This window comes from Planococcus citri, chromosome 4, assembly GCF_950023065.1.
Source record: "Planococcus citri chromosome 4, ihPlaCitr1.1, whole genome shotgun sequence".
Lineage (NCBI taxonomy): Eukaryota > Metazoa > Arthropoda > Insecta > Hemiptera > Pseudococcidae > Planococcus > Planococcus citri.
In genome coordinates, this window is record NC_088680.1 from 47160899 (window position 1) to 47179361 (window position 18463).

Genomic DNA, 18463 nt, shown 5'->3' on the forward strand with positions numbered 1-18463 from the left:
TTTTAAACGTCAATTTTGAATTTTAAATCGAATTGGGATGCTTGTAATGTAGAGGTTAGTAGGATAAAATCGGAAAATCAAGTTTATATTCAGAGACCACAAACGATAGGTAAATATAAATATCATACAATATTGACATTTTTTGCATCATCAGATCTAATTAGCAGGACTGAGGTGATCAAGGAAGAATTGGAGAAAGCATCAGCAAACATTCTTTCCCTGTTTTTCAGCTTTTTAAAAATAAGATGACGATTCTTTTTTTAATTTTATATAAAACTTCTACCTAACACAGACTTAACCCCCCTCCCACCAAAAAAAGGTTGTATAAGAATAAATGAAAAACTGTTTGCTGCCCCAATAACCTATAACTTTTTTAAAACTTTTTTTCGTAGGTACCTAGTCTGCGTAATTTGAAAATAAATTTTGCCTGCCTTTGAAGAATTTGGAAGACAAAGTACTAAACTGCATAAGTGCAAAAATCATCTCAAACTTTCAAAAATGACTTTTCAATAGTCAGTTGATTTTAGTAAAAAAAAAAAAAAAAACAAAAAAAAACATGAGGTATCCATGATTAAAAACATCCCCAGGAATAACGAATACTTCCATCACCAAGCCTTCGGAACAACTTGAAACCACCTGTAATTGACTCGACATCAAGATCAGATCTGTGAATAAAGTAAATTTTAACTCACCAAATTTACCCTATTTGCTGAAATTTTGTAAAAGTTTCAATTTTCAAAAATCTGCCGGATGCATCAAAACTCTTCCAGACGGTTTGGAATCGTTTTCAATCGATTTGAGAAGTCTAAAATTGATAAAATTTCAAACTACAGATGTCGATGAAATTTTCATTTTGTAAAAAAATTTTTCATTCTTTGATTTTCAAAAATTGATCAAAAATCAGAAAATGCGTTTTGGTGCCCAAAATTTCTGCTGATGTATTTTTACATCATCTTTTGAATCAGCTTAGTTGAGTTCATAAAATTCGCTGGGATTTTTCTCGTTGTTACTCGTGTCGACCGTACTCGTGTTAATAAAATTGCATAACCAGTTTGCCGTAAAAACGCGTTTTATAGTCTTTCAACTTTGATCACATTTATTATCATAATTCATAAATAATAGAGAAAAACCATATTTCTGCGTTTTATGTCAATTTGATCATTTTCCCCCATATGAAATGAGAGGGGGTAAATTTGAAGTTTCAAAATTTCGCCAAAAATCAAAAAATGAATTTCAGTGCCTGAAATTATCACAGATGGTATATTTTGGGCTCCTTTTTCGATTTCCTTTTGTCTAGTTCAAAATTTTTGTGTCAATTGATATAAATGTGCTTCTCTTGTTAGCTTTGATAGCGAAAAAACAGTGCCGAAAAATGTTGACCAAATTTGGTAGAAATTTTCTGTTTGAGCTGAAAGTCACCAAACAAATTTTCTAGCAGAGGGTGTTGCCCCTTTCAAGGAAATCGTGATTTTTTACTCCTGCTCCTACTCTACTTACCTGTTTTAGAAAAGATGGCTCAGTTCTTATAGATGTATTTGAGATTTTACGTCAACCTATAGGCTACTCGTTGATCGCTATCAAAATCCAAAACCACTTTTAGGGTTCTACTTTGTGATTTAAAATTTGCAATTACATGGGTAGCTCATTTTTTAGATGAATTCGTATGCCTAATTTGAAAATCTTTTCCCCTTAAATGTCTGTAACTATCAGAATATTTTGGAATGCAGTGTTACAAAGTTTTCTCCACTGTTGCCTACTTCAAAAATCGAAAAAATTTAATAAGTTTTTGCCTACATTTTTAATTCTCAATTTTACGTATTCTCTCAGTTTTGGAAATGATATCTTTCGACGTGTTGGCATTTATCGTTCAATATTCGACGAGGCGAACTTATGGTCAGCCAAAAATTAATATTTAAGCGATTTAAACATTTCTAACAGCTCTGCAAAATCCTGAAAATGGTCAAATTTTGATGGCAATAGCCTACCTATGTACCTTGGTCGACGCAAAATCTCAAATGCTGTCTTTTAGAATTGGACCATTTTTTTTTTCAAAAACAAGTTGGGTAGGGGTAGGGGCTAGAGCGAAAAAAAACATGATTCGTTTCAAAATTTCCCCCTCCTGACGGGCACATATCTCCTCTCCAGTGACCCTTCCGGATTTTGAACATTTTCAGAGTGACTCTCAAGAGGTGAAGGGAATAGATTAGTTTTTATTCAATTTTATGGTCCTTCGGCTAGATTCTTTGCTGTCTTGTCGCCAATGGTGATGATAATTCGTGAGTTTTCTAGCAAGATAAGAATTTTTATTTTTTGCCACCTGCTGTAAAATTTTAGAATATTTTTTTTGTTAAAATGTTATTGCTACTTATTTTTTTTTTGGTTGTTCAAATTGTGTTAGAAAATTCATATTTCCTGTTGTATATTTTGAATTTTATACTTTATGTACTTACTTATTCAAAAAATTTCGTGGAATATTCTGATTGTTCATTTCAAGTCAATAAGCAACTATTTTAGAGCTCATTATGTGTTTTACCTCCATCAAATTTTTAATGAATTTTTTTGTCATAACTGATTCATTTCTTACGATAATTTTTAGAATCTCAATTTCTATTTTAGAGATTTTTTTTTATAATTTTAAATGATTTTTGTGGAAATTCCAAATCAATTTTTCATCAACTTTTTATTGGTTTTCAAACGAGTGAGTGTTGAATTCAATGCTGATGACTTTTTTTTAGTTTGGAAGGAGGGGAGGTGGGTAGATTTTTTGTACTTTCAAATGTATTTCTTCGTGATGATTTAGAAACAGAATTCGTTTGCTGGTAGATGAACCTATTCAATTTGGGATTTCTTGTAATTGATGACTTGAAATTAATTTTTTGCAGTAAGTTTAGGTATACATTTTTTTGGTGATTTTTATTTTTCAGAATAAATTCATCTGTGGTAACTCAGAATTTTATTTTTGATCTAGTGTAAAATTTTTCTGTGGTGGTACTTATTGAATGAATTTCTTTTCATGTCAAATGAATGTTTCAGCGATGATTTCAAATTGGATTTTTTTAATGTTGATTACTATACTGAATCTTGTTTAGGAATTCTCATTTTTTTTTCATGTTGATTTTAGGAAATATGGTTAGAGCTGTACAAACGTTGAAGATGAGCTGTCTAGTTTGAATTTGACACCTTCCGGTATCCCTTCCGAGTTCCCATTTTCAATTTAAAAAATAAAAATTGAAAATCTACTACTTAATTAGATACATAGGTAGATTTTTTTTGAATTAGGAAAAACAAATTTAAAAAAATACAATTTATTAATTTCCACTCAGTTCTTTCCTTATTCGATCAAAATACCTTTTTTTTCCTGACCCCAAAGAGACCAATGCAGCTTTACATTACAGTACAATACTGCATGCTTGAATAACTTATTTGAACATTTCCACCTTCGAATCCATCCTTTTATAAATAAATACTTGATGGAAGTTTCTCATTCGTAATGAAAATATCCCCTTATACATACGTGATATCAAATAACAGTTATTTTATCTTTATAGAACTTAAAAGTACACAAATAGGTATCCTATTATCAAATTCGATAAACTATCCAAAAAGCATATTCACACATATTTTATCAACTAGGCGCGAGTAATATCGTACGTATGTTGTAGGCTAGAGCTATAACACACATATAATAATACCTTCGACTATATCTACCAAAAAAAAAAAAAAGCACTTACGAATATAATCGTCGTCTAACGAGCGATTCGATTTGCTGGCAAATGCTGAATCGTTGGTCGCGGTGCCACGTTATATGGTCATACGACAGTCGACAAGGTGGCGAAGAGGAAAAGAGCTGAAACATACATAACGTAGGTTAAGGTAGGTATATAAGCTTATAATTTTTATAGTACGTACTACACGTATACCTAAATTCCCACCGAGTGGATCGTCGAAAAAGACAACGAAAAAATAAAAGACCATAGTATATTTTAGCAAGTACCTCAAGAATAATGTATATAAAAGTTGACATAATTACAAAATCGATCATTCAAGGTCAAGGCGTGGTAGGTAGGTATGTTAAAATCGTGTGTACGGGGAACCCGAAAAAAAGTTGAAAAAAAAAATCGAAAAGTAAAAGTTAAACGGGAAAAGTGGAAGTTGTGAAAAAATAATAACGTTAACGAATACTCGCTTTAGAAGGTGAAATGAAATGGAGAAAAAGTGAAGAATTATTTAGGTAAAAGGTAAGGGGGCAGAGAATGGTTTAACGAATTACGACGACATTTATGGTAACGGTAAAATTGCGGCGACGGTACGCCATTTACTTACCTGGCAGACGTGGTAGATATATAGGTAATTTCAAAGTGTGTGTATTGGTACACCTATACATAGGGGGTGTAGAAGCAACAAGGAAGCGAAGGGTATACGCGAGCAGAAGCAAGAAGCGTTGAACTAAATAGACGTATTAAAATTTCAAAATGTGCCACTTTAACGCGTGTATAAAACAGACGAAGTGGTAAATAATTTTCTAAAAACAATAGTGTAGGAAAGGAGGAAGGATGGAGGGGGGTAAAAAACACATGTTTTTATACTTAGCGCGGCGCGATGCTATCAAAATGGCGCTGGCGGAAGGTTTATTTTATTTTAAATTTCCGTCAAAATAGATTGATTATATCAGTACCCCTTTATATTACTCTCGAGTTAATACCATTCAATGAATTGAAAGTAACTTTACAGCACCGGGGGTAAAAAGCAGTTAAAACGTATAGTAGTCTCGAGGGAATTGATGAAGCTTCGCCACACAGTTTGCAAGAAAATAGAGGAAATTGAGGGATTCCCAGACACATAGTTGATATACGAGTATGCGGAGAAGCCGTTTAATTGAAATAAACCAAAGCAATTTTATCGTTTTCGAATTTAGTAGAATACTCGTTGTAGATAGTATGTGGCTCTGATGGCCGATGAGGCCGAGTTCTCGGACTGCATCGATCCGAGCTATGGCAAGTTGTTGCTAGTTTTTTTTCTCCTCTCTTTCTCTCTTACTCTTTTTCTGCCTGTCTTTCACTCTCTTTACCGTTTTATAAGTTTGGAATATCTTATGCCCAGTTACGTAACGGACGCTTGGAGTTTTGATCTGAAACAGCAACTAATTTTAATTTCGTCAAAAGAGGCGTAAAAAGTATACGATAAGATGGAAAGGTAGGCAAGTAAGGGAAACGAATTGCAACGGCGAAGGCGAACGAACGGCAACGTAACGCGAAAAACAAGCCAAAGCAGAAAAACTTTTAATAGCGAATTCTCGTAATTAAAAGCGTGTTGTTAAATTGATTATTATACGAAGCGAATTGTAGCGCGAATGAACCAAGTGTCGAGCGCGAACTTGTCGAGTAGTAATTTTTTGCGCTCTCTTTTTATGTTGTATAGAGAGTTGCCTCTGCCTGCTGCCGAAGCCGACGCCGGTGCGGCTCGCCTTCTGCAAAGGTAATGAGTTAATGCTCAAGTCAACGAGCTTGACGACGTAACTAATTTCGGAAATGGAGTTGAAAACTTTCGTTTTTCATTAATATTCGCAACTATACTAAAATGATAACGTATACGTAAGTGTTTTTCAAGTTTTACGCCGCCGCCGCCCCGTCAAAAGAAGAAGTGTCTTTCGTAGGTGCTGTGCTGTGTCAATGAAGAACTAGCGTTAGAGTCGTCTTCGAAGAATCGAGAGCATGAATTAAATAGCGTAATAGGAATGAAATTAATTTGATGAAGATGTACTGTGTCGACTTGGCTGTGCGAGAGGACTGGGCCGAGTTTCTTTTTTGACTTATATCCCTGGAGGTTTAGCCAAAGTGGAGTTTTCTCGGTGTAGTTTTAGTATCCTTGGGTAAGAATTTGTCTGCAGCTAAAACTTAAGGTTATCATCATCAGTACCTATAGATGAGAATACGGTGATGGTAAGAGAGTGCATATTATATTTTTTCAGTTGTAAGTAGGTAGGTATTCAATGCCCATTTTACAGTTTGAAAATTTTCTAAAAAAAAATTGATGATACATATTATTTTGATCAATTGTATTTGTAATGTTTTATAACCTACTCACTTTTTACGAAATTTTCCTCAAATTCTGAGATTGTATTTTCTAAATTTCTGATCATCTTAAATTTTTTTAGTCTAATTTCAACCAGTTTTAATGTTCTTTTATGTAATTTTTGCTACATATGTAAACGTGTGTATTGCATCAATTTTTTGAAGATTTTTAAAAAAACTTCTATGCCACTTTTCAAGTTTTCTTTTTCTTTGTGATATGTATTTTATAACAGTTTATGACAATAGGTAGATATTTTTTCAATTTTTCGTAATTTTCGATAATTTGTTTCCAACTCCTATTCACATTACATTTAAACCAATTTTTAAGCAATTTTTGCAAAGATTGTTCAATTATGCCCATTTTTAATCAATTTACTGTGATTTTTAATAACTAAATAAATCATAATCTAGTTACTTATTAAAAACACCCCAAAAAAAAGTTTGACCAATTTTCATGCAATTTTGACAATATTCAATAATTTGAGCAACTTTCAAAATGTATGTCGTTTTTGAATGTTTTTATACCATTATAACAAGTTTTAACAATATTTTAAGCAATTGTTGGAAAGTTTTTTCAAAATTTCAGTGAAATTTTGTTAATTTTTGACAATTTTCAATTGATTTCTATGCTATAATTTTACAGGTTTTTTATATGTGTGATATTTGATGAGATTCTTTCGCAATTGATTCCATTTTGAAAATACCGTTGATAAATTTTTTGAAAACTTTCAACTTTTCAAAAACATATTTCAGGATTTTGACGTTATCTACCTAGCTTGGTAAGCAATTTTTTCAAAACTTTGCTCAATGGTGCCAATTTTTGTCATCAATATTTTATGGCAATTTACAATAAATGAGAGTTCAGGTCAACAATTCCTGTGATATTTTCTGCAATGCTGCAAATCATCATAAATTTTGAGACATTTCATCATATTTTGATAATGCTTCATACATTTTTAGTCAACCTCGATGACATTTGATCAATTTTATTTGTAATGTTTGATCATCTACGGAATTTTTACAAAAGTTTGCTAAAATTCTGAAAATGTTATCAATTTTTATTAATTTTGAATCATTTTTATGACAATTTTCCAGTTTTGATCGAACAAAAAATTTAAAAATCAAAAAAATACATCGAGTACATTTAGATATATTTCGTGCCTTTTTATGTCACGAGGGGGGGGGGGTGGCGTTATAATTCTCGCAAGTTGTGCGCTCATAATTTTTTGTACCCTCCCTCCATCCCCAAACATTCAAAAAGAATTTATTTTCGCCTTAGTCTTCTTTTGGTTTCAAAATTGCCAAACAAAAATCTTGTTTTTTGACAAACTTGCTTAGGTACACATAAGGTCCTGTTTTTTTCTTATTTTTTCTGTCAAATTTGCCAAAGTCAAAAAGTGTTAAAAAGAGTAAATTTTTGGAAAAATACTCGTACTTAGTCAAGAAGTATATCCATTCTTGACACACTTGTTAAGAAGTCCCCATTTTTGGTAAAATTGTCAAAACAGGCTCGTTTTGGCCAAAACTGTTTAAAAAGGTCAATTTTTGCCAAAATTGTTAAAAAAGGTCACTTTTTGCCAAATTTGTCAAAAAAGGCCAAATTTTGCCAAAATTCTCAAAAAGGGTAATTTTTGTCAAAATATTCAAAAAGGTCAATTTTTGCCAAAATTGTCAAAGTGTCGTGTTCTTGCCAAGATCACCCTAAAAAATAGATTCTGTTTTTTTTTCAAAATTGTCAAAAAAGGCAAATTTTGGTCAAAATGGTCAAGAAAGGTCACTTTTTGCTGAAATTGTCAAAAAAGGCCAAATTTTGCCAAAATTCTCAAAAGGGTTAATTTTTGTCAAAATTGTCAAAAAGGCCAATTTTTGCCAAAATTCTTAAACTGTCCTGTTCTTGCCAAGATTACCCTCAAAAATACTGTTTTTTTTCAAAATTGTCAAAAAGGTCAATTTTTACCAAAAACTGCCAAAAAAAGGCCAATTTTTGCCAAAATTGTCAAAAAAGGTCAATTTTTGCCAAAATTGTCAAAGAAGGCTAATTTTTGCCAAAATTGTTAAACTGTCCTGTTCTTGACAAGATTACACAATACTGTTTTTTTTTTCAAAATTGTCAAAAAGGCCAACTTTTACCAACATTGTCAAAAAGGCTGATTTTTTGCCAAAATTGTCAAAAAAGGTCAATTTTTGCCAAAATGGTCAAGAAAGGTCAATTTTTGCCAAAATTGTCAAAGAAGGCTAATTTTTGCCAAAATTGTTAAACTGTCCTGTTCTTGACAAGATTACACAATACTGTTTTTTTTTCAAAATTGTCAAAAAGGCCAATTTTTACCAACATTGTCAAAAAGGCTGATTTTTGCCATAATTGTCAATAAAGGCCAGTGTTTGCCAAAATTGTCAAAAAAAGGTCAATTTTTGCCAAAATTGTCAAATTGTCCTGTTCTTGGCAAGATTAACCTAAAAAATACTGTTTTTTTTTGAAAATTGTCAAAAAATTTCCGTTTTTGGTCAATTTGCCAAAAAGGACCTATATGGTATTAATTTTTGGCTACTTGAAAAGTTGTAGTGTTTTTCCGTTGAAATTCTCAGAAATGTAAATTTTTTATGAAATAGGTAAGTAGCCAAATAGTCGTAATTTTTGTTAAATTGCTGAGTATAACTTGTGCTTTTTGTCCATTTCAAAAAGCATTGATTTCTGTCTTGTCTCGCCTGCCTAAGAGTCCTCTTCTTGTTTCACTGTTTTTTTTTTTTTACAAAATTGCTTAGAAAGCTTCTTTTTTGTGTAATTTTTTTTCTCCCAAATTCTTTCGTTTTTTTTTTCAATTTTTATGACAATTTTTCGATATTTTGTTGATTTTAGTAAACTTTTTTTTGAATGGTAATTTTTTTTGAAGTTTGAAACTTCGATTGAAGAAAGAAGAGTTGGGTTAAATATTGACTGAAAAATACCCATTTTTCCACTTTTTCTGATCAGTTTTCTCTCAAATTTTGGAAAAAGTGACGAATATCCCGACTTCCTTTTACCTCATATTCAGACAATTTACCATCGTTTAAATGCTAAACTATTTCCAATTATCGACGACAAAGTGATGCTTTCTTGAAAATTACTCCCAAATGGAATCTTTCCTCTGTTCATTTGAACTAAAAATATGTACCTATGGTATACGAGTATACTTAGATGTTCCAATAGATATTATCTTTGCAATAATTGGAACCATTATTCAAACGCGTAAAATTGACCAAACTCAATTTAAAAATCGTACTAACGCCATCTAACCATAAAATTTTCCAGTACGGAATTAAAACGATATTACAAAATCTTTGACCTTTAGAATCATCTAAACAATCAACAAGTATGACACTGATGCGTATGTTGAATGGCAAACTGCCAGCATTTGTGTGTAAAACCACATCGTAAAACCGTGTAAACGTTTCTTTTATACGAGTTGCCTTTTTCACTGCTTTTTTCCAACGAATAAGTGAAAAATAAAAATAATACGATTGAGCGTAAATATCCGCAATTATCCGATACCTATTTATTATGGGGCGAATCGAAGCGAATCTTGTTAGTGGTGAAAGTAGATATAGGAATACCCATACAAAGGTATTGTATTTTGTCCTAGACTACCAAAAGCACCTACGTAGGTTAGGTACCTTACATGGTACACTATTATTCCTTGGCCTCGTGTCTGTTATAATAACAAACACTTTTTTTTATGATTGCTAACTCCGGCGAGAGTTCATCGTGCATTATCCCAGTCGTAAAAACCAACTTCTATGTGGTTCACGTGGGACATCTCGTCGTGTATTACGATAGGGGTTGCATTCACCTTCGTTCTATTCTAAAAATGCTATCGTGTCGTTCATTTTTTATGCCTTATAACTGGCCTCTTTAGTATTGTTGGCAAGAAAATACATATCTCGGCATCTCGTTTATCACAAATAACGCTTCTATCTTATAAAATTTTCGTTAACTGCAGCTTTGTTCAAATTACTTTGAAAAAATTTCACACATAAGATGTACGAAATTGTTTAGACTTAGCCTAGCTACTCTTAGATAAATAGATATTTGTCAACAAAATTTGGGCTAAAAGATAGTAACACGTGAAGAATATTTACGTAGGTAAAGCTGATTATGTTATGAGTTCACTTGAGGGGTCTTAAGAAGAAACGATCGGTATCGAAATAATGTATTTGATTTATGGAAATTTCATCAAACTAAAAGCTCAATCAAAAGACTTCACGATTTTGCAAATTTTTCCCCCCATTATACTCTTTCAATTTACCTATGGTTTGATCGGTTAATCCCCTTATTAATTTTCTTCTGCTATCGGTATCGCTTGGAAGGAGAAAAAATCTAGAAATTGGGATCACTTTTACAGCTCTAGGATGAAATAATTACATTGTAACGTAATTCGCCGGCTGTCAAATGGGAAAATATACGTGTACGTGGCAACCTTTGTAAATAAATTCACTTTGAGTAAAATATCGTAACGGAATTATCTTCGCTATAAATAATTAACTGTCGAAATGGTTTTCTGCATACTGAATTTATTACCACGTTATAAAATTTATCGGCCAAATGCGGTTTTAACGGTGACCGAAATTAATGATTTTGCAAATTGCCTAAATTAACGCTTAAGCAATTAAATGCCTCGAGATTACTCGCATAAGTTACTTTATACACCTGCACCTGCGAAACGGATTCTTCGTTGGGATTTTTTCCTCCCTTCGTTCGTTTTACAACCAATCACTCGACGATGTATCTTGGATATAGTGTATCCTACCCAGACATCTAATTACTAAATCCTATGCTGTTCGCATAGGTAGATATTTTCATCATTCTGCGCTCCAAAAAAAAAAAAAAAACATTTAAATACGAAGCAAAAAAAGAAGAAAAAAATTTTACCGGAGTAACTAACTGAGAAAATGACGTAAGAAATGAAAAATGAAACCTCTCCAGCTGTCACCAACAATCTACACAATTCCATTCATTGAACCACATCCCGTTTTGTTAGCTACCTACCCTGAACCCCCTCGCTCGTGCGTTCTGCACAACATAATCCTATTCTTTTTTAAATTTATTTTACGCTTGTTATTTTTTCATTCGGTATTGCACCCTCCCTTCGTTACGCCATAAACGCGGTATAAATAAAATAAATGAATAATGACGAAAACCAAATATTATGATAGATTCCCTACAGTTTGTAGAAATGCATGCGGCATGGCACCGGGAAAGCCGACTTTTTTTCCTGAATTTTCTACCGAGGAAAAATATGCGCCTAAAAAATATTATCTTTACGAACTCCAACCGCGAACACGTAGAGATGCATTTGTTCGTTTGCTTCTCTTTGCACTCTGTCCTTGTGCTTTTTGCTTTAGCCCTGCGCCGCTCCACTGACCTCGAGTACGAACCCATAACAATAGGTAGTTGGTAAACACTGATCAAAAGAAACCATGTTTAACCCTCATAGTGTTTGTTTTATGGTGCGTGAGATAATGACTCCTTATATACTCGTACTTACGTAGTAAGAACCTTTTTCCTGGTAGCAGGTTTTCCAACCCAAACGTTTTCGGGTGTGTAGGAATATTGGCAGGGGTACTATTCGGGTACAATACCTGTACCCAATGCCGGATATCAGGTATTCGGGGCAGGTATTTCACTTCATTATTCACAATGCCTCATGCATCCATTTACCTACTTACTTTCATAAATAAATTTCACGAATGGGAAGTCCTTCATTTTTTGAAAAAACTCTTTTCTTAGGTAATATAACAGAATCTAACTACCCGCAATTTTTGCAATTTTTTTTTTGAAAATATTGCAAAATTGCCAGAAATGTGGCGAGGGAACAGAATTTTTGCGGTTCCCTCAATTTTGAGGAAAATACTCAGGTAGTTAGATACTGTGATGCTAACCACTAGTACGCGTCACAATATCTAACTACCTTTTTTTTTTTCGCTGAAAATACTCAGGTAGTTAGATACTGTGATGCATACGCGTCACAATATCTAACTACCTTTTTTTTTTTCGCTGAAAATACTCAGGTAGTTAGATACTGTGATGCATACGCGTCACAATATCTAACTACCTTTTTTTTTTCGCTGAAAATACTCAGGTACATAGTTAGATACTGTGATGCATACGCGTCACAATATCTAACTACCTTTTTTTTTTCGCTGTAAATCGCGGGAGGATGTGTGTGGTGGTTCTCCACTACGACGAGGAACATTCTCGTGATGTTAAGAATGCCAAATCAACAAATCGATCCATTTTATTTTGAAAAATTATGAAAAAATTTGCAGGTATAAAATTAAAATTTTTTGTACCATAGGTTGTCAAATATATGTAAATGGTTGATTATTATAAAAATAAAATAAACACAGGAAAAGAATAATTTGAAATTTGAATACTACAAGACAGATTTATATGTAATGGCAAAATTACTGTGAATAATATTTTTTTTTGGTTTGAAAAATTGAACAGGCATCTTTTTTCTTGAGTATATTTTTTCTTGGTATTGAAATAAAAAAAAGGAAGTAAAACATGAATTCATACAACACATACCTGCATATTTTTTCATAATTTTTCAAAATAAAATGGATTGATTCGTTGATTTGGCATTCTTAACATCACGAGAATGTCCCTCGTCGTAGTGGAGAACCACCGCACACATCCTCCCGCGATTTACAGCGAAAAAAAAAAAGGTAGTTAGATATTGTGACGCGTATGCATCACAGTATCTAACTACCTGAGTATTTTCAGCGAAAAAAAAAAAAAGGTAGTTAGATATTGTGACGCGTATGCATCACAGTATCTAACTACCTGAGTATTTTCAGCGAAAAAAAAAAAAAAGGTAGTTAGATATTGTGACGCGTACCAATGGTTAGCATCACAGTATCTAACTACCTGAGTATTTTCCTCAAAATTGAGTAAATCGCCAAAATTCTTATTTGTGAAATCATTTAGTGGTATTTCCTGGTGGTTTTGAAAAAAAAAATATTAAATTACAAAGTAGTTAGATTTTGTGACGGTACAAGGTAGTTAGATTTTGTGACGGTACCCTTTTGGTATGTTGAATTTGAAAAAGTTTTACTCTTAAAAAAAATTTGATTTCTTTGCGGAAATTGCTGAAAATTATGAAGAAGTTGCGTGTTATTTTTTTAATTGCTAAAATTGTGAAAAAGTTTTGTTTTTTGGTCAAAATTTTCAAAAATTGTCAAACACCCCCCCCCCAGAATTTCAAATAAATTTTGCTTTTAACAAAACTGCCAAAAATCCTGTTTTTTTTTCAAAAACTGAGTTTTCCATTTTTTGAAAAAAATTTCCTTTTGTGTTTTTTTGTGAAATTCCAAAAAAATAGTCCAATAGATATAGATCTTGCACTTGCTTTTCATCGAAACTACATATCAAAAAATCTCGTTTTTTAGCCAAAATAAAGTGTAAAAAATCTTATGTACTTTTCGTTAAAATTGCCAAAAAGTGTGTTCAAAAACTCTCTTGGTGAAATTTTTAATCCTCTGAATTACTTCCATCTTCTCCTGTTGCCCAAAAAAGCACTCTTTGTGCTGTACATGAACTGGTTTTTTTTTTTTTGACGTGCTATTTCAGAAGATGAATCGGGATATTTATTAATTACTTTTTCCAAAATTTGAGACAAAACCGATTATGAAAAGTAGAAAGATGGGTATCTTTCAGTCAATATTTAACCCAACCCTTCTTTCTTCAACCAACGCTTCAAACTTCAAAAAAATTACTACCGAAAAAAAAGTTCACTAAAATAAAAAAAAAACGAAAAAATTTGGGAGGAAAAATATGACTAAAAAAGAAGCCTTTTAAGCAATTTTGTAAAAAAAAAAAAAAAACAACAGGAATTATTGCTTGGCAAACTTTGAAACAAGAAGAGGACTTCTCAGCTTAAGCAGGCAAAGCAGAAAATCAATGCTTTTTGGAGTGGACAAAAAGCACAAGTTTTTTTTGTTTTTTTTTGGGTGTTTATAATTGCACGATTATTACACCCGTGGCTAGAAGGGTTTAGATTTGGTTTATTAGGTTGGTCATTGAATTTGGGTCTATTTGGAGAGATAGTCTTGTTTGTTGTAATTTAGGACAGGTGAATAGTAAATGTTGGATGGATGTAGGTTCATTTTCACAGAATTGACAGGGGGGTTTCGGAATTTTTTGATAGAGATGGTTGTGTGTGATTTTAGAGTGACCTATTCTTAGACTGGTTATAATTATTTCTTCTCTTCTGTTTAGGTGATCAAGGTTCTTCCAGGGGTAGATTGTTTTTTTATTCAGCAATTTTGACAAAAATTACGACCATTTGACAATTTCATAAAAAAACTACTTACTGGCAATTTTGACAAAAAACGAAAATTTTTTGACGATTTTGAAAAAAAAAACAAGTACTCGTATTTCTTAAGACAATCTTGGAATGAACAGGACAGTTTGACAATCTTACCAGAAGTAGCGACTTTTTAAAAATTCTGCCAAAAATGGATAGGTACTTACTTCTTAGAGACTATTTTGACAAAAATTAACGCTTTTTGACTCCTTTTTTTTAAAAAAAGAATTGACCCTTTTTGACTATGGCAAATTCGGAAAAAGAAAGAAGAAAAAAACACTCACGCGTTTAGTGTGAGAAAACCGACTTTTCTCTAAAAACAAAAATATTTTACGAACAAATTGATTCGTTTTTTTTGAAACACTTGTACAGCAATTGATCTGTTTACAATCGAATAGAATCATTTACGAACGATTGGCGATTGAACAAATTGATTGATTTCTAGCTGAATCATTCGCGAACGAATTGATTCGTATTAGTTACTTCGTTCGCGAACGAATCGATTCGTATAAGTTACTTCGTTCGCGAACGAATCGATTCGTATAAGTGACTCGTTCGCGAACGAATCGATTCATTTACTCAAGTTTTGATGAATCATTCGCGAACGAATTGATTCGTATAAGTGACTCGTTCGTGAACGAATTGATTCATTTACTCAATTTTTAAAGAATCATTCGCAAACGAATTGATTCGTATAAGTGACTCGTTCGCGAACGAATCGATTCGAATAAGTGACTCGTTCGTGAACGAATTGCTTCATTTACTCAATTTTTGATGAATCATTCGCGAACGAATCGATTCATTTACTCAATTTTTGATGAATCATTCGCGAACAAATTGAATAATTTTTACTGAATCATTCGCGGACGAATTGATTCATTCACTCAATTTTTAGTGAATCATTCACGAACGAATTGAATTATTTTTTGTGAATTATTCGCGAACGAATTGATTGATAAATAATGAATCATTGGCGAACGAATCGATTCATATGATTAATTTTTGGTAAATCATTCGCGAACGAATTGATTCGTATAAGTGACTCGTTCGTGAACGAATTGATTCATTTACTCAATTTTTGATGAATCATTCGCAAACGAATTGATTCGTATAAGTGACTCGTTCGCGAACGAATCGATTCGAATAAGTGACTCGTTCGTGAACGAATTGATTCATTTACTCAATTTTTGATGAATCATTCGCAAACGAATTGATTCGTATAAGTGACTCGTTCGCGAAAGAATCGATTCGAATAAGTGACTCGTTCGTGAATGAATTGCTTCATTTACTCAATTTTTGATGAATCATTCGCGAACGAATTGATTCGTATGAGTGACTCGTTCGTGAACGAATCGATTCATTTACTCAATTTTTGATGAATCATTCGCGAACAAATTGAATAATTTTACTGAATCATTCGCGGACGAATTGATTCATTCACTCAATTTTTAGTGAATCATTCACGAACGAATTGATTCGTATGAGTGACTCGTTCGTGAACGAATCGATTCATTTACTCAATTTTTGATGAATCATTCGCGAACAAATTGAATAATTTTACTGAATCATTCGCGGACGAATTGATTCATTCACTCAATTTTTAGTGAATCATTCACGAACGAATTGAATTTTTTTTGTGAATTATTCGCGAACGAATTGATTGATAAATAATGAATCATTGGCGAACGAATCGATTCATATGATTAATTTTTGGTAAATCATTCACGAACGAATTTATCAATTGTTAGTAAATCATTCGCGAACGAATATTGTTGATGAATTATTCGCGAATTACTCGATTCATTAAATTTTTTCTTTGCAAATATTATATTTCGCATTAATTATGGCACAATATTGAAAGATGATATCTATATTTCATTCTTGAAACCGTAGAAATATATTTTTTCGTCATTGTTGCTAATTTCAAAAAATCCAGAAAAACAGCCAAAAAAAAACTGATGACATTTTTTTTGGATTTATTTTTTCAGGTTGGCAATGACTGCAATCTCCTTTCTAGGGACACCTCCAGAGCTAAAAAAATTTCTGAGTAACTCTCAACTCAAATTTGAAGGTCTCTGTCGTATTTGGTCAAAATCTGCTGAATTTATGTTTCGCGATCCACCTTTTAAGGTAATAGGTACATCATCACTGTTATGTATTTTGATTTTCGATCATTTTAATGCCAATTCTATCATTATTTATTTTCTACCAAATTTTTCATTATTTTTACAATTTGAACTACATATTTAAATCTTGTAACTCAAATACTTACGTCTATAGTACGATTTTTTCCCCAAATCTCTTAAAAATCCGGCCTTCAACACGGATAATAACCAAACCATTCGATAGTGTCGTCGTCTCAAATAGACAAAACCACAAACTGGAGAAAAAGGGGGCCCAAAATACACTACCTACTACGCCTATTTCACGAATAATTATCCCGAAACGTCATCACTTTCGCCATATGCCACCTTCAAAAATCTATCTGACTGACGAAAATTATACACCTCCGTCAAACTAAATTATACTACACGTCACAACAGGTACTGCGCGATATTCAAAACTCCTTACGTAAGATATGTAGGTAAAGGAAAGGTGTATACTATAATTCCTCGTCGTCGTTTGAAATTAATTCAGCCAACAACATGGTCGCCGCGCCCGCCACCCGCGCCATGCCGCGCTGCCATCGCTGCGTCGTCGTATCTTCGCCATATCGAACTAATTATAATACATTTAAACGTTTCCTCAACTTCTTAAAAACAAACTCATAAACATTTCAGTTTTGTATGAAATTTAACCCGGATCGAATCGTATTAATAAATTTCCCAACAGCGATGTTACTATTTTATAAACAGTTCGATGTGCCAGCGATAGAGTCAAGGGAGTGAGGGGGGAGGGGGGCAGTGACAGGGCAAGTGAAGGCAGGCGGATAAAACTTTGACGATACGGTACGAATTCGTTATACTTGGGCAAAACTTTGTACCGATGCGCGATGCCGAGGCAGTAATAAATGTAGTGGTAGTAGGTACTACACTATACCTAACACTTTTGAATCTTATTCCTCGTGTTGCATTCTACTAACGAAATTCAATTCACATTTAAGAAAACCAAGTATAACGTAAACATAATACCTCTACGATTCTATTCGAATAAATTCCCGAAATGGAAATTCTTAAATAAATAAACTAAAAGCAAACTGTAAATATTTCAGACTTTTTAATGTATTAATTATTCACAAATGCCGTCTGCAGGTGAAAAACGCTTTAGTAAATTTTGTCAACAACTTTTGACTTTTTTTTTTCCTACTTCTTTTTCTTTATCTTTTTTCTTTCTATGGTAGTTCTCCTCGGACAAAATTATTTCCTCGAAAGCGACATAATCGACGCGCTGTGCCGATTCAAGAGGATTCTTCGTGAAGCGCATTTTACAAATACAACTCGGCGAAATTCAATTAACGAGTTTTTTTCCTTTCTTTTCTTCACTTTGTTAGAAATTTTACACATTCTACGATACGCACGACGTGTTTACTCGCGAACGGAATAAACTTTGTTCGGACTTGGCGCACTTAAAATCGTCCATTTTGTGCCACCTTCGTCGTCGTATACACAGAGCTACACATACGTCATGTAGTACTCTAAATTTTTCGTGACACGTTTCACTCCTCTAGTCAAATTGAAGTGGTAGATCTAACTAAGCAGAGGGTATTTTGTAACTATAGACGATGCAATTCGACAAATTCGAGATTTCATTTTTCCAGGATTTGTATATTTTGACTGAGAATGGTGGGTATATCTAAAGTGAAATCGATATCGTACGGTATCTCCACGTGATTCGATAGCAATATCTATGCTCGCTTTGATCTGTCTGTTTTAGGCAACAACGTCGAGTTTATAACACTACGCTCTTGTTGACCAACTTGGTGGATATTTTTTACCGATATTATTTCTATAGTTTGATTCGGTAAACGAAGCCGGGCCATTTCCCGCCAGAAATTTCCCAATTTACTGGTTTGGTGGTCAGCTCGGCGGTCTCGTTGGTAAAAGTTTC

The 18463-nt window shown here is 33.0% G+C and overlaps 1 protein-coding gene across 5 annotated transcripts in view; it reads right to left on the reverse strand.

Annotated features, from left to right (window-relative positions):
- The window catches only part of LOC135842556 (CUGBP Elav-like family member 3-A), a 222793-nt gene that overhangs the window by 177396 nt on the left and 26934 nt on the right, over positions 1-18463 (reverse strand). For all 5 annotated transcript variants that reach the window (XM_065360069.1, XM_065360070.1, XM_065360071.1 and 2 more), the window contains one exon: positions 3732-3847. The gene's annotated coding sequence lies outside the window, so the exon portion shown is untranslated. The remainder of the gene's footprint in view (positions 1-3731; positions 3848-18463) is intronic.